This window comes from Ischnura elegans, chromosome 4, assembly GCF_921293095.1.
Source record: "Ischnura elegans chromosome 4, ioIscEleg1.1, whole genome shotgun sequence".
NCBI lineage: Eukaryota > Metazoa > Arthropoda > Insecta > Odonata > Coenagrionidae > Ischnura > Ischnura elegans.
Genome location: NC_060249.1, coordinates 28,056,948 through 28,074,383, shown reverse-complemented (window position 1 = coordinate 28,074,383; position 17,436 = coordinate 28,056,948). Strand labels below are relative to the sequence as shown.

General features: G+C 38.6%; 1 protein-coding gene and 1 non-coding gene across 2 annotated transcripts in view; both read left to right on the top strand.

Moving 5' to 3' along the window:
• Window positions 1-17,436, top strand: part of LOC124157184 — a 277,302-nt gene that overhangs the window by 44,892 nt on the left and 214,974 nt on the right. The gene's annotated exons all lie outside the window — the stretch shown is intronic.
• On the top strand, window positions 11,810-11,883 carry Trnan-guu. The gene has a single exon. It is a non-coding gene; the product is annotated as a tRNA-Asn (tRNA).

The window sequence follows — 17,436 nt, the reverse complement described above, 5'->3', positions numbered from 1 at the left end:
CGATATACATATCAGTCTGTTGTCAAATAATCGGTTATTAATTGCTTGCTGTTGTTTCAATTAATGAAAGAAAGTACTTTGAGACAGTGATAAATATAATAAATACTTTCTGATTACATTCAACGGGTATCATTAATTAAAAAAAGCTAGATTTAGCTTTGATGCTTACAGTCTGGACGGTATTTCTCGTAGTTTCTCAAGAGAGGGATAAGAGGGCGAAGAATTGAGGCATTTCCGAAACTTGCCTCCAATTACGGCCTCTCCCATTATAGCCTCAGCAAATTAACTTGTTTGCCGAGGAAGATTAATTAGTAGCCCGGAATGAGTTGTCGAGAGCAAGGAAAGTGGATGATTCTTTCGAATTTCCTTCCATTGCGAAAAGCTTCTTCAAATGCGAGTTAAAACGTTGAAAAACATCAAAGGAATAGTCAAGTGGAGCTTTTCTCGTTAATACGTAGAATTCGAAGATCTTTTATGTAATGGCTGAGATCTTTCGTTTAAGAATCTGTCCTTGGCCATATGTAGTACTTTGCGGCGGTTGAAGAAAAAATAATACGTACCGAGGTAAACACTATCCTGGGGCGTATGCTTGATGTGAGGAAATTTTTTGGCGTGCCTGCCGCCCGCTTTTACGAGCATATTCTTCTTCCTATCCATCTAGTTTTCCTTTTTAATTCCTTACGTTTTGTAAATTTTACTAACCTTTAAATTATGATCAGATGTATATATTTAAATTTATTTAGAACCTATCTATCCTTTCATTGATCTTGGCCCCCAAAAGATATTATTTATGTATACCTTCTCTTGATTCTATCTTTTTTTAATAGGAGCCACTATATCTTTGTAATCAATATAGAACTTTTAAATGTAATTGTAAATGACCTGAATGACTCGAGATACTAACCGAAATTTCATTTTATTTTGAAAAAAGGAATAATTCCTGTTTTCAAAGTTGAAATTCAATATTGTCATTTTTACAATAACATTTTTACAACAAATTTTTTAAATTTTTTTGATTGAATTTTCATGTTTACCCTAAGTAATTTTTAAATTATGATATGAAATTAGTCATGCCGTTCCTTCACTTTCCTGTTATCGTCCATAAAGCTTGACACAGAGCTCAACTAATCTGTCTTATACATAAAATTTCCCTCCCTGGTCTAGTTTATCTGTTAAGGTTTAACCAAGGATTGCACCAACTTTTTTACAAGAAAAAACAAGATAGTGTGCATTAGTAAATTTATTGCCCATCACAGCTGCTGAAGTAAATTTCCTTTTCATAGAATTAGAAATATTGTAAATAAACGCCTGTTGCAATTTATGAATTTTGTTTTTGAAAGCTATTTAGTTGACAATTATTATTATTATTTTATTTATTCTTATGCATAGGTGAATGGAAGGGGACCAAATTTGTTGTCCGGCTTTCTTTCAATATATGCAGCTTTTGAAAATTTTTAATGGTCCCTCCACCCCTGAAAGACGTGATTTAAGATCTTGCCCCTGAGGATCAACTGCGGCTGCATCTCAGGGGCAAAGGGGTGTCTGCTGTTAGGTGTCATCGCCCCCCCCCACCCCGAAATGGGGCACTCAATCTAAATAGCCGCGCTTTTAAATTCGTCCTCGAGGAGTAAGTTGTTTATAGGCTCACTCACAGAGGGAGTCACCGTCTGTGTTTTCAAGACAAATATATACGCGGCTCATCGGAATGGGGACTAGTGGCGGCCTTTATCTATTTCCGAGAGAAATACCAAGTGAGGAAAGAGAGGAGGGAAGAGTTATCTCTGATAACTGTGATGGAAAATTAAATATTTAATTCAAGTGGATTTATATAGCTACCCAACCTGCTAAATGTAATGCTGAATGAAATCCATATTTGTCGTAACTATAATTATTACACATGAATCAGCATTTATTTGAGTCAATGTTTTGACGTTTTAAGTACTTATGCATGTGTACGTGAATAGTTCTATCATCTGTCCCCCTTCAACATATTTCATTCGTTACGGCTATTATTCCTGTTTTGAGAGACAGCTGTCAAGTTCATGATAGCGTTGTAAGCAAGAATAACTTCATCTGTTGTCTTTCTTCTTGTCATCTATACCTCTCTGGAAATTTTCCCTTCTTTGGTTTTTAATTTTTCGTTACTTGGTTGCTAATAAACTTGGTTACTTTTGTGGTTTTAAATGGAAAACGTTGTATCGTCGAGAATCATAGCATCCCTGCCATTTGTTGGGAAGTTTTGAGTTGTAAATTCCATCTTTACTACTTTTATCATTTTGGGAAAATCACGTTTATATAGTTTGAAATGAAGGTTATTTAGAAGTTAATTGCAGTCTATAAAATGATGGCAAATCCGCACACAGTTTTCTTATGATTCGATAACTAAACAGCCGACTTTTTCGGAAGAGAGAAATGAAATATTAAACAAACTATCGTCAAAACACGGCATTTTTATGAGTGAAAGATTAGAAGGAACGTTTATAGAGTAATTTCGTCGTTCTTGTATTCTTCTCTTTGTGGCTCTTAAAGACCATATATTAAGGAGCACATAGCGATTTTAGGGAAAATAATGATTTTTTAAGAAAACAGTGAGTAAATTACATAAAATTTGGCGATACATTTTCGAAAATTTTATTATTAAAAGTAGATATTACTTAAATGGAATAACTACCGGAAGGTCATTCACTTGTGCTTCGTTCCTTCGCTACCCATCTTCGAATATATATGGTGACTCACTTTGATTTGCTTACGAGAAATTTGTCGGGATTCCCACCGGGTTTGGTATTGGGTTAATTCTCCCAACGTTTCAATGGCTGAGTCTGCTATCTTCTTCAGGAAATATCTCCATCTTTTTTCAGAAAATTTACTTCGGTATTTTCTTGGAAGTTTTGGTTTTTGTTTGATATTCGGTAAAATTTTGGCAAAAATTTACTATGTACTTTCTGAAAATTATGAGTGGACATCGTAATATTTGAGCGAGTTATACATATCGAATAATGGCAGAAAAAGCTGGTCGAACGGGTGTAAATCGTCATCTCAAGTTAAAGCTCAATTTTATGGCATCGGCAATGGAAGGCTATTAAAGATGCCGATTTTCCACAACGTTACTCTCACTCTAACGATCCATTGTTATCACATATTCCATCTCGATTATCCTTCAATTGGAAAGCGGTGAATGTAATCTTCTGTGGCTTCCATCAAAATCAATCTATTAAAGTAAAACTGACCGGGCGTTGAAGAACTCCGGTTATTTAAGGGATTACATTTAATGCTTCTGGACCTGCAAGTTTATTAGATTTTCTTTTTAGGGTCCTCTGAATGAAAGGGTTCTTAGATTGCACGCCAAGTTCATATTATCCCAGAAAATATCAATTTTATGTCAAAAAGTCTTAAAACTCTCACATCAGACGACCATTTACTTTTCCTTAATAAATTAAAAGAGCGGACTATCTATATTTATTTTAAGATGCTAATTTGGATTTAATTTCTCCATGAAGAGCTGTTGTGAGAGGAAAGGAATGCAAAGTAGATAAAAGGTCGGAGGAAATAGCTATATGGGTTGAAAAAGAATGAACGGAGCGGAATGGCGTCGACTCTGAAATCCTTACTTTCCTCTGAAAAAAGGAGCTCAGTTTTGTTTGCAGAAGACCGGGGAAGCAGTTCCTGGAAGTTGATATTCGAACATGGGTATCTGCATTGTTTACCATTTTGTTATCTTTCCGCCCGATTTTCCGAGATTTTAGGTCTTCTCTGACATTTTGAATGAGTATCTTGACTGAAAACTGAAAAAATTCCACGAATTTTGTATCCTTATTATACTGGGATTGCGTACTCCATGTAGACCCCTAGCTCAAGTGGAAATGTTTCATCAATATATCTTAGAAGATGACTTGATTTATTTATGATTTATTCCTGTCTTGATCTTAAGAATTTCGTTTTAAACTTTAATTTCTGATATTTCAGAGAAACATCATTGCATTTTGAATTTTAAAACTGATAATTTTAGCTTAATTGCTGTGTATAATTTTGGATAAGAATGCAATGAATCGTTATCTTCTTCGCTAGATATTTTATGAATGTGGAATTATCTTGGGCTATGGAAGTGTTCCCAGTTATCTTTATCAATTTTCATTTATTACCCTCCTTTTTTCATCACTGAATAGTATATAGAATTTATTTCACCTTTTTTTGGACCTCTGTAATTATAGAGGAGGAAATTGCTTGATGATTATTGCGTTCAATAGTAAGTCTCATAAGTCTCTTCTCTCTTACCTTCTAACGTAATTGCAGCTTGTATTTATGAAGTAGCAGGCTTGTGAAAATTGGGTTGCATAGCGACCCGAAGCTGAAGAAAAATGGAAGTACCAGCCTATCTTTCAGTGCCATTTTAAGGAAGTTAGGCCGAGAAACGTAGAATATGTTATTTTGACGAAATATCTAAAAAAAAAATTCCGTTCTAAGCTTTCCAAGGCTGACGGCACAACAAATAGGCTTTGCTTAAATTTTGGAATTTTCACTTGAAAATCCCCGGAGGCACTAATGTCGGCCCTCGTCAATGCACCGGAGAAATATAAATTAATTCTTGAATTTATTAATATTCATATTGCCAAAACATTAATATGAAGTTCCTCATGCCATAACCAACTTGTGTCAAATGAAATTTAGGGTCGTTATTGGACTACTTTTTTGGACTACTAAATCAAATAAAATCATGCAAGTTATATAAAGATCAATAGATGAAAAGAGTGTTTACTCAAAATGTAATAAATAATATGTTCCCAAATTTTAATTTTTTAACCCGAAATATTTTTTATGACATATGCGAACACAGTTTGATTTGAATCACGCGTTGGCGAATGTATTTCTTTAATATGGTTAATAAGAGAAATGACCGTTAGTAACAGTTGGGATCTAGCCTTATTGTGAAATCTGTATTTTTGCCGCATTTTTATAAGAATTACAGAGGAGTCCGGCGTTTCACGATTCGATATCATCAAGCGTCACAAAAGGCAAGAATTCTTTGAATTGCACGGAAAATGGTCACGATGCTATTACTTCGGAGAATTTGCATTAAGCGCGCGTGTTCCATGATAAGATGGCCTGCATTTCAACTGCTCGAGCACTCGCACGTGTTCTATCCACCAGGAAAGCAGCATCTCGAGAGTTAAGGATTACCGATGCGAAGAATTCACAGCCAAGGGAGCAATTACGTTAATAAAAGGTCAAAGTTGAGGAACACTGCCAAAGGGAATGTCCCATTACTTACGAGAGGAGCCCACGCAAGTTCAAATCATTGACGCCTGAATATCACAGGTTGATCGTGGGCGTGAATTCGTTGTAGGAAGAAAACAAAATCCGTTTCTCTTTCTGAAAAGTCTTTTCTCATGTGGGAATTGAGCGCTCAACAGATTCAATTTCTAACTAATATATTTAACAGGTTAGAGCAGGTCCCAGCTGCATGATTAGAGCCATAGGTGGATTCAGGAGTGGGGGAACGCCCCTCCAGACGCTGAAAAAATAGACAAGATTTTTAATACGGTTCCGTTATACTATACGGTACATGGTATCAATGAAGTACTGGACATCTTCACTGGGAAACATAAAAGAATCCTGTCATTACTGTATATGTATCTTACTAATATTTTCATATTAATAACCTTTATATTGAATATAAAGTATTTTTCGTTCAGTAATATGTTACGTGTTGTTCTTAATCCCATATTAATGTAGACCGTTTGCCGGTGGGTCCCTTGTGGCCCCAGAAAAATGCTGGATCTGGCCTTAATTAGAGCCATGAAATAAATGGATCTTAAATATTCCATAAAATCTCACTGTTATTTGAACAGAAATAATTTTTAATGCAATGACTATTGATTGAAATTATGAAAGATTACATTATTCCCTCTGTTTATTTAGGAAACGACGGGTTTCGGTTCGATGATGATTTCAATGTCGTCACATAGGGCAAAATGAAAGCGCTTGTCCTTGTCTGTCCACTTCAATTTCATTTTACTTCTTTGAAATTTATGCAATTTTACTCGCATGCTTGGTGGATGCAACATAAATTCATTAAAATGAATTGCTTGGTTTGCTGTTTTTACTTGGGCATAAAACATTACTTTAATTCTCCTGGGTTATAGAAGGATGTTGAGCTTTAACCATCTTCTTTCGTGGCCTTGAAATCCGAAATATTTCTCGCATTGGCCGTCAAAACTGAAAATTGATTTTATCAATATAACCGCTTTCAAAGGTGTCATCGCACGACATAATTGGCCTATGATGCCAATTTGTGACGAATCAATTTGTTTTCGAGATGCGTTATTATTCTTTTATGCGGGTTTGGGACCATTGCATATATTTTCATCATAATTGATTCAAGACAATTCGGTCGTTCGGCAGGTATATTCAGTATTTCATCGAGGCAATTTATTTTCATAAATCTACTCTTTTAATCTCTGATTTCTTGTATTTTTTACGGTATTTAACTTCGTCGTATTCTAAACTGGCGAGAGTTAGTCATCAGTTATAGAAGCGCGAAATTTATCTCGCATTTAAGTTTTTGCAGACTTTTGAAGTCATCGTCCTTCATTAATGGCTCTCGTTTAGTTGAAATCCCGGAAGCAACTTCCCGTCTGTTGTGAATATAAAAGATTAAATCGACACCTTTATTTCCTACTGGCATCGCCGTAAACTTATTTTACCAGCGGTGGAAGGCTTCTATGGTAACATTGGCGAAGTTGCGAAGCGAAGACCCAAAATTTATGTTATTCACTTGTGATAATTGAAAATTAATCCCTATTCAACTGAAATTCGGGAAAACTTGAGTTTGAGCTTTGCTTTACTGCCGAAGGCGGTGAATAAATTTGAGTAACGACTAAGCCTCAGAAGTGTTAATGAGTTCCTCAAACGGCATTTCCCTGTTAAATTGATCGTCCATTGTGTCCTTATCCAACTACATCCATAACTTCACATCAACAATTAAAGTTTGAAAAAACTCATTTATCAACACTGAATAATTTTAAAACCTTATATGATTTTTTATCAAATCATACAAAAAAGTATGTACACTTTACTATAATGAACTTATCTATGTTTTCATTCATTAAAATACTGGTCTTACAAAATGGTTTCTTTGGGTTAAAACCAGTGTTTGTAGCGAAAATTGTTTCCTTAATTCATTTCAGTGACTAATTTTATAGTTTTTAAGATATAGACGATATATTATTTGATCATTTCATTACTGTTTCTCTCTTATCTTCTGCGTTAATACCTGCAAAAATATTTAGTTCAATTCGCAATTATAATGTCCGCTTAATGGCGGAGTTTAGATGCCCATGTGAAATATATGAGCTCCCCCCAGATTAAGTTGAAATATTTCAAGGGCAATGGTACTTAAGTGATTCTGTTATGGTACACTGTTTGTTCAATATCTCGAGCCCCACTTGGAGCCTTTTTTTCTCATTTAGAATTACACCTAAATTTTGCTGCATTCGTCCACTATGCGTACTAAGAAGAGGATTTTAAACTAATTTCAACACTTTTCATAATCGAAAAAGCTTCATTTGTTAAAGAAATATTTTGTAAATCCATGATTTTGCAATATTTTTCTATTATGAAGGAAAATAATTTTGTTTTTATATGTCGGGGGGGGGTGATCCGGACCCCCCGAGCACCCGCCCCTGGCCACGTCACTGCTAGGGGGGTTTTAGGCGCAACGAATACTGGGAGGCATGGAATACTGGTGGTGCGGGTGCCATCCACCATAAAATCTTTAAGAGAAACGGTTCAAAATGGTGAGTTTTACGGCTCTCTGAGGGATGTTTTATTAAACCTTACTCTATTCTATGAGTAATATTTATCCAATTGAGTAAAATGGATTAAATTTGAAAATTTCCTACAGTTCTGGGGGGGTTTTATCCCCTCAAAACCCCCCTTGTTCGCCATTCCCAAATTCTTGCGCCACTCTCATACAGAACCATGATTCACAGAAATCCCTCATGTTGTTTATTAACGTGGAATTAACGAGAAATATGTAGGTATGTACCGGGACTGAGGAGGTTAAAAAAGTATTTTTATACAGGTTAACATCCGGTGTCCTTACCCAACCTGCCACTCACCCATTGAGGAGGCTTGCGGGGTAGTATGCAGATGTAAGCAGGTGAAGAGGGGAGGGCGGGAAAGAAGAAGTATGGGGAACACAATTCCGGTGAACCTTGAGGGTATCCAGGGACTTAACAATCAGCATTAATATCCAGATTGAATGGAACACGATTGAATCTCGTGCCGCTGCTGGAACAATGCCCCGGTGTGTGATAGATGGCGTGTGCGCCGTGGTGGCCTCGCCGCATCGAATTGAGCCGCGTTCGGAGCACGCGCTTCGCCTGGGTGCCATCACGCGGTCGCCCGCTCCCTTGCGTAATGACTGACTGCGCGACCCCCGTCTCATTTGCATGCCGTGCGCTTCACATCCCTCACTCTCCGCTCGCGTGCTCTAGGTCAGTTCATGGGTTGTGTGCACTTTGCATTCCGCCGCACTTAGTGTGGGAAACGCGACTTATTCTTTCGTTCACGTGGGTGGTTGGCCCATTATCCCGGGAAAGTCTCCTCCATCTCTTGCTGTCTGTAGCCTACGCCCTGGCGCGCCCCCCAAGAATTATAATTTTTTCTACTCTGCTCCCATTTCTCAAGATTATATTTTCCAATTCTTCCATACTACTCGTTGCACCGAATACTTAGTCATTGAGTTCAGTGGCGCAGCGAAGGGGGGATTTTGGGGGATAAACCTCCCCAAAACTCAGAGAAATTTTAAGTTTAATTCATTTTACATTATTGGATCAATATTAATTATAGAATAGTGTTTGGATTAATAAAATATCCCTCAGAAAGCTGTAAAATTCACCATTTTTAACATTTTATCTTAAAAATGTTCTGCATGAGGACCCTCGCACCTCCTACTTATCGTAGCGGGTACTCCATGCCCCCAAACACCCATTCTTAGTTGCGCCTAACCCCCCCCCCCTAGACTTAATTATTAGTTGCGCCCCTGATCGAGTTAATGTAGTTGCGGCAATATTTCTTCCTGGTAGTTCGTTCCACGCCCATTTATGAGCGTTTAATAATTTTTCATATGCTATCCTTTCACGTTTCTGAACTCAGAGCTAACAGCTGACATAGAAAGGAAGGCCTGAGAAATATTGTTTAACGTTTCAAAATATACTAAAGAAGAAGAAAGTCAGTTTCAAGGATGCATCCACAGAAGCTTGCGAATTTATGAAGTTACCCTATAACTCGCGTTTATATGGAGCCATTTTTTACTTTAAATTGCTATCCAGAGCATGTGAACCTGAGAGTTACTAAAGAGATGTGGGAATTAGGCTTGAATCCTTTTTAGTCTGAGGTTAAAGCTTTGATAAAACTAGTAAATTATTCAGAATACAAATATTTTGGACCAAAATAGGCTATTATATATTTTGATGCTTTCTATTTTTGCAGACTAATAATTAATATCTACAAGTTTCAACGTATTCGTCATTTTTTCCATTGCCCAATGGCTTTAGGCTCTGTAAAATGAAGTTCCACCAAGTTGTGATTGAGTTCAAAAACTAATTTTCTTATTGGCACTGCTATATATATCTTTTTGAAGGTGGACCTCCGCTGCTTTTTTCTTGAGCGGTGGACGTTCATCGGTTGCTCAGAGACATATCAAGGCGTTAATTTTAGAGGGTATATTGCGCTTTCAATATGCAGACATTATTAAGAGTTAAATTAAAAATAGGTCTTGGATCAATGTCGCATTTATTTCCTAATGAGGAATCTCCCTCTAGCCGCAATCTCCCTCAGTGTAAAATCGGCCGCGTGTCATCTATTCATTGATAATGGGTGGTAAAATTACAAATAATTTGCTTTATCAAAACTATTACCATTTAATGTTTGGAAGAATTCCCTACATCACCACCATTATTCTCCGCGGCAGTTTCTGGACCAATGTCGCATATGATGCCCCCTATTTGAAAAATTTCACCCCGCTCATCGCCGTTTTGGATTTCGATGGATCAAGAGCGCACTCAATTGTTCACCCAAAGATTCAATCCGAAGGTTGATAGGGACCGTGTAAGATGGAACTCACCGCAGACTGAGCCGAAAGTGTATGAAATTTGCACGCATTGACGAATAGGGCAGGGGCCTTTCCCTGGGCCGTCTCGCACTTCGAGGCTTTTTGTTCGGGCGCGTCCGAAGTCTTCACCTGAGATTTGAAATCGGAGCCTTTTGGTGCAATTCTCTATCCACGAGGCTACTTTGCTCCCCATGCGCGTAATACATCTATGTACTACACCAACGGCGGAGGGTGTTATGACACCAGTCGTTTACACATAAAAAGTTAACGCTTTAGCGAAATTACGCTCACAATTGTCAGTATTTAGTCCTTTATTGTTCGGGAGAAAAACGAATTCTCATACCCATCCCGTTCGGTATTACATCTCTCTTAATTTATCATTCCCGTCGGACCTGGAAAAATAGTGTGGTTCTTATGTGATGTTCTTCGTGTCGCTCTTTAATATATCTATTCTCAATTGCTCAAGTAATCTGAGACTAGCAGGCAGCCTCCGAGTATCAAGCGGCTCCCAACCTAATTCGTTTACCATCTGTGTAACGCTTTCTGTTCGCCCGTATCAGTTTTTGACTAATCGCGCAGCTTTTCTTTGCCTTTTATAAAGTTCACAGATTAAGTATCTCTGCACCGGATCCCATATGCTCGCTGCATATTCAAGGTGGAACCGGACAAGTGCGAAATAGCACCTTTATTTTACTTTTTCATCCGAAAATCTCTCCACAATACGCTTGATGAATCCTAGCTCCTTTAGGGCTTTGCCACAAATATCTATATTCTATATAATTCAATTCCGACCGACTGAATCACTCATACAAATGTTTCGGATGAACGAGACGAGATACGGCACTAATTCATTGAATCTAAAATCCTATGAAACCCTAGGAAAAATGTTGAAAAACTAAATTTTCTATCTATTTTTAATCAAGCTAGGATTAGATACGAGGGTCGTTCAATAAGTCCTTAGAATCTCCAAGAAATTACTCTCTTAGTATCAAGAATTAATGTTAACTAGAAATATAATACTTGTGACCAGTCACCTGTTAAAGTTTCAGATGTATTCATCTCATAGCTTCATTGTCATTGCAGATTTTTGTGAACAACCTTCATTTGCTTATAAAAATGGATAAAACTGAGTTTGTTCGGTGATCAAACACTTGTTTCTGAAAGGGTTAACGCCGAAAGGCATCAAAGCTAATTTGGGTGAAACTTATGGAAGGTCTGCTCCTGTGCTTGAAACTATTTACAATTGAGTAAATGAGTTAAAACTTTGCCGTACATTCAAAAGAATGAACATTGTTCCGGACGCTCTGTGGAAGTGTCTGCTCCCCAAAATGATTGACAAAATCCACGATGTGGATTTATGTGCGGTTGTAAGTGTGGTTTTAGTTAAGAAATCAAAGAAAAGCTCCCTCGTTCAAAGCAGAAAAATTTCTTGCTTCAACAAGACAATGCACGGCTGCTCAGCTTTTCAGAGGCAATAGCCAAAATTACAGAATTAAAGTTCCAATTTGAAGAAATGGCTTTGCGGACAAAGGTTTACGTCTATGGAAGAGGTCATCGCCCAAACAAATGCCTATTTGAGGAAATCCCGAAATTCTACTTTTTGGACGGCTTAAAATGCTTGAAAAAATTCTTTAAAAAATTTATATGGCTGAGAGAAGACTATAAAGAAAAATGTAAAAATCAGACCTTATCATCGCCTCCGTGGCGCAATCGGCTAGCGCGTTCGGCTGTTAACCGAAAGGTTGGTGGTTCGAGCCCACCCGGGGGCGTTCTTTTTTACAGCACACTTCTTAAATGCGCTATACTTTTTAGTTACGACAAAAGGACATAGGGAGCGAAAGCGAGTTTCTTATATGCGTTCCCCACCCTGAATGCGAAACGGACCCAATACCCTGAATGCGAAACCGGCGTTGAAGAGGGCGGGGTGCCGGCACGCGTGTCGAATCGCTTATTACCCCAGCAGACTTTCGCACGATTCCTCGCCCACACGCACTTGCGTTCGAAGCGCGAATGGCGATGGTGGCGCCTCTCGAGGCGGAACCCTGTACGACTCGACGAAACTGGGTCAAGCGGGAAGAAGTGAGCCCTCTTGAACGACCTTCCCCTCCCCGTTTTATACCCTCCTCTCCCTACACCCCTCCCCATCTACGCACTTCCCCCATAGTCCTCTCTCTGGTTAGCCGCGCGAAAATTCATCAAAGTTTTTTAAGGCTCTCCTCGAGACGATATGGAGCTTTATTTTTTAATGCCCTCCTAATGTTCCGCGAGCGCACGGCTTCAAAGAGGAGAGAATATTTCCTCGTCGCCATGGAGAGCCAGTGTCAATTCTATCCCATTAGGGAACTCGAGGGGTTGAACATAAAAAAGGCTGGAATACTGCGGATGATGCAAAAGAACGTCTACGTCCGTTAGGCAGTATTTTGCATCATTTTATTTCGGAGACGAAATTATTCCCACCACTTGAATAAAGGACGTATTGGAAAAGGGAAAATATTGATTAATCATTACGTTAAGATTTATATACTAAAACTTAGCCAATAATGATTCCGTATGAAGCGATAGTTAATGCCAACAGACTTATTTATGGAATATTTTTTTGAATATCAGAAAGTTTGGCTATTTTATTACTGTAAAACGGTGAGCCGTAATAACGGCGAGGTCAGTGTCATTAATATCCGAGACCCTTAAATCACTAATGAGCGTCTTTATACTTCGTCAGTTATTAACTTTTGACGTGTCATTAATACAAAAAATGTTACATCTTTGTTATGTTTAGCGAAACTATCAAAAGTAATTGATTATATAAATGACCTATTCGTGCTAAAAACGTGCAAAGAATTTATTATGGATTAAAAGCGCAATCTTTGAGCGAACTCTGAGTTAATACCCAGATAATTTTGAGATAAATTCTTAGAACGCATTCAATACTGAAAAAGATCTCTGAATAAATGAAGGGATTCTCTCCCGGCTTATGTGAACGATAAATCTTTCTCGGGCTTCCGGTGGGGTTAAAAACTACATCATCGCTAAAGTTTCGAAGAACACGTTGCTCGTCGTCTTCAGGGCAGACTGATACAGGGGTCGAACAACAGGGCTAATATACGATTGTCCAGGGGTCAAGCCGCATGTGGATGTGCCTAATCATTGGGTGCCATGAGTGGCTTACGTGGTACCATTGATCTGGGTTGAAACTTTTTCTTTTCCTGTCAGCGCGATCTCGATAGCTTCTTTCACCACCCTATTCCAGAAGCCTCGGGCGTGGCAGAGCAATTTCGTATCTTCCCATTCGATGGCATGCTTATTGTTGACCGCCGACTTCTCAAGACGTGCCAGCCTGAGTTTCCGTTGATACTCTCTCATCCATAGATGTCATGGGTTTGTCAGCGCATATTAAGATCCCCACCGAGAAAGAGGTGTAAAAAAATTAATTCCTGCAGCCGAGAAAAAAGATTGGACGAGATATAAATCATATCGAACGTTCGACGCATGTGAAAGTCAGTATTTTGTTTCGGCAAGGAGGTCATTGAAACCAGTTAGTTTATTGCCTCATTTCATCGGTAGGCTTTAGGCGGTCGTAGGTGAGATGTTTTATCTTTAATATTTTCCAAAATGGAAAGATCTTATTTTCAGGTAAGATCTCTCCTCCATATCGTATGAAGGAAGCGTAGTTGAATTTTGGTGTTGCTTTAGCCATTAGTGGTTTGCCGTTTGATTTGTGAATATCATGCTTTGTTTGGTAGAGTTATTCTCTGTTTTTTCCTGAACTTTACAACACATAGGTCGCTTTAATTTCGCAAAGTAATTCCAAAAAATTACGTTATTGAATTGGAGTTCCATTTGCGTTTTTGTCAACGTTTCATAAAATATTTTGGTATTGCCCTTCCAGTGCCAAAATGAGGTAGAAGAGCCGAAGACCCCTTTTCAAAATAGGATATCGAATTTAATTTTCTTGTTTTTAGTACATAAGAGGTGAAAATTTGAAATAGACAACTTCAGTCTCAGAAAAGATATATCATATGGCTAGAGATACTAATGCCTATTAGTATTTTTTTAATTTAGAAAACGCCGTGCATTTCGAGGGAACTTTCCTTTAAAATAATTGCAATATGCGTCGAAAACATTACGCAACAACTGTCCATGTCAATTTGAAAATGCTTCACGTTGGTATGAAAAAGAGAAATTATTTCATGCGTGATATTTTGCGTTGGGTGAGCGCTTTCACAGCTCTCACTTTGAAAAATTAATATCAAATGAAACACTGTCGGAATATCTTCTGGACCAAAAGATGAAAGCTGCAATTTTCGTGGCGTAATTTATGAAGGAATTCGTTTAAGATTTTTACCGAACCAAGCTAAGTTGCTGAATTCGCCAATGAGCCGGTGTCCGAGTCGACTATTGGTTCGACTCCCGGCAAAATCATCGCCTTTGAGTCGTTGGAATCCCGATAGGAATTTTTTGTTATGACAATTATTGTGCTGCAAGTACAACAAATACAATATAATTTCCTTTAAGTATAGTGATCCCTTTCGTGTTGTCATCATATCATGCTGCGGTTAACGCTAACTAGATTTTATTAAGCCGACCATAACTGCATCAGCATGTAATGATACAAAATTTGCTTTATGAAAAATGATTAATGTTTATAATAAATATAGAAATTACTCTTTCAACTAAGATGTGAAGGAAATTTGTTAATAAATTTAATCTTTGCAAACGCTTAGAAATCTAATGAATGAGAAACTTGTGAAAATTTATTTGCAATATTCAACAGAAGAGGGAAGCCATATTTCCAGGATCTATGTTTCTATCTATTCACCCAATGCAGGCGCTTGAATAATTTTAGGCAGGTTATTTCTTTTTCTGGCGAAAGAAATTTTCTCGAAAGGAGAAGCCATATCTCCTCTTTTTCACGAATGCTTCAAGAAGTGTTCCTTTCTGTACGAGGACTTTTTTTTTGTTTTTGAGGATGCTCCTGTTTTATTCGTGGACCCCTCTTGGAGAGAGGACTCGAAAATTTTTTGTTTCTTTATCGAAGAAATCTTGGCGTCGTATTCCAGAAAAATTCCCAGCAACAATGGCGCGTGTGACGTCTCAGCGCGGGTATTGTCGGGATTCGCGCGCTTTGAATGCTTCCTGAATAAACTCCCCTCGGGTAGAGGGTCAGCCTTTTGGAAAAATTCACGGGTGCAAGCTCATATTTCGTGGTGGTCTCTATCTCGGAGGTGAGTTTAATGGAGAAGATGCGAAGGAATGAGAACTGTATGGCGTAGTGTTGAAGGGTATATGAAACAGTTGGGGACAAACCATTAGGGAGACTGCTGGCCGTTGACCCTTGGGGTCACCTTCAACCGATTTTATCATATCTATTCGATTGAATTTATTCTACGATTACGTGTGAACGTTGATAAGTAAGTATTCGTTGTTCTCATAAAGTCAATGGTCCGCAGAGGAATGAACCCTTAAATATAGCCACGGAGAAATGTAAATCAATGTTTTAGGGAATAAAATCAACTGACTCAAAACAACTGTGTTTCATGGTGGAACGAGGTAATACTCGTAGATCAAAGAACGAAATACGCTCCCTCAAGCTTTTATTGCTGCTTACTAGTTTCGACGACTATTGCGTCATTTTCAAGATAAACAAAATCCGTGTACTATAGCCGTGGGAATTGCGTTAGGTCAGAGGCATGTAGCCAGAATAACTATTGATGGATTTTATATATAATATAATGTCCTCACGTATAATTTTTTCTGTTTTTATCATTGCTTTGAATTTGACCTTATTCATAAAAGGTGTAACACCGAAAAATTTTTGACATTAAAGAATTGATGACTGTAAATATTTTTCACTCTCTTGGGGGATTGTTTGAGGCGAGCTCAACGCTCACCTATACTGAGTAACCTAATGTTAGAAATACCCTGTTCAATCGATGTATATCCAGATTACATAACTGGTCGTGTACCATTACAGCTGGCCCTCGCTTTATGATGTTAATTCGTCACAGAGGAGCGATGGTAAAGGGAATTCTATCATATGTGGAATCGGGACTCTCTCCAGATTAGGAATCAGTTTAAAGTGTATGTAAATGTCATGTTTCCAAATGTTTGTCCTTATTAAATAAACGTAGAATTACATAATCTATGACGTACTGTGCGGGGGCGCAGCTAGAAATTAAGGCTAGGGGGGGGTTTAGGCGCAACTAGACCTGGGGTGTGTGGAATACCTGCCAGGATAAGCTAGAGGTGCGGGGGCCCTCCCCCAGAAATTTTTTAAGGTAAATGTTTCAAAATGGTGAGTTTTATGGCTTTCTGAGGGGTATTTTATTAATCCTAACACTCTTCTATTATTATATTAATCAAATGAAGTAAAATGGATTAAACTTAAAAGCTTCTCTGAGCTCTGGAGGGGGGGTTTATCCCCCAAACCCACCCCCCTTCGCTGCGCCACTGGTACTGTGAGAGTAGGATCAAAATCGGCAAAATTTGAAATTTATGAAATCGAGTACCTACAGAATCAACAAAGATCCTAGGCTGATTCCATCGTAAAGCATAGCAAATATCTTAGATACTATAGATCTTCTGTGCTGTGTAAGTTCACAGTTACGCGTGGGTGCTCGGAGCCATCCTGTCGCCCCTTGCTCGTCGACTGCGGTGACAAATCCCTCCCACAGCCGCCAAGGTCAAGAGCACGCCGCGCCGCCGCGGCAGAAATCAATCCCGCTCCCCTTCCCTCACAAGTCGGTGTCTTCCTCTGGATTCCTTTCTCCATCGGCCCTCTCACTTCCCTTTCCTCTTCGCTCCAACAGAGATTTCTCTTTTGTTCCGTCTCAGGCCCTCCTATTATGTCGTCTGCAACCAATCCATTCGTTTTTCATTTTATTCGTCGGCAACGGAAATTCCCTCTCGAGTTCTTGTCACTTTCTCTTATTTGTCGCCGGAAAACATCAAGACACCCGAATCAAATACTTTTTCATTCTCTTTCCGGGGCATGGTTTTGAACTGGATCATTAAAATGAGTAGAGATTGGCTGAGCCTTAATAACACACATTCCATCCCTCAGAGTGATCACTTTTCAGGGATCGAGCAAATGATCGCTGGATCCATCATTTTCTGAATCACACGGTCATTCCGCCACCGTCCCTTTTTCCGTAGCTTACCGTGTTAACGAATGTCTAACCATTAAAAGCCAAACGTAGCATTACAATCCCTGCTAGCGGCCGTGTTCTGACCAAGGAGGTTGTAAATGTACTGGAGGGGGCACCACTGGTTTCGAGCGTTGAGCGCAGTGTGGCAGGAATGGGGGTGCTTGGGTAGGAAAGCCA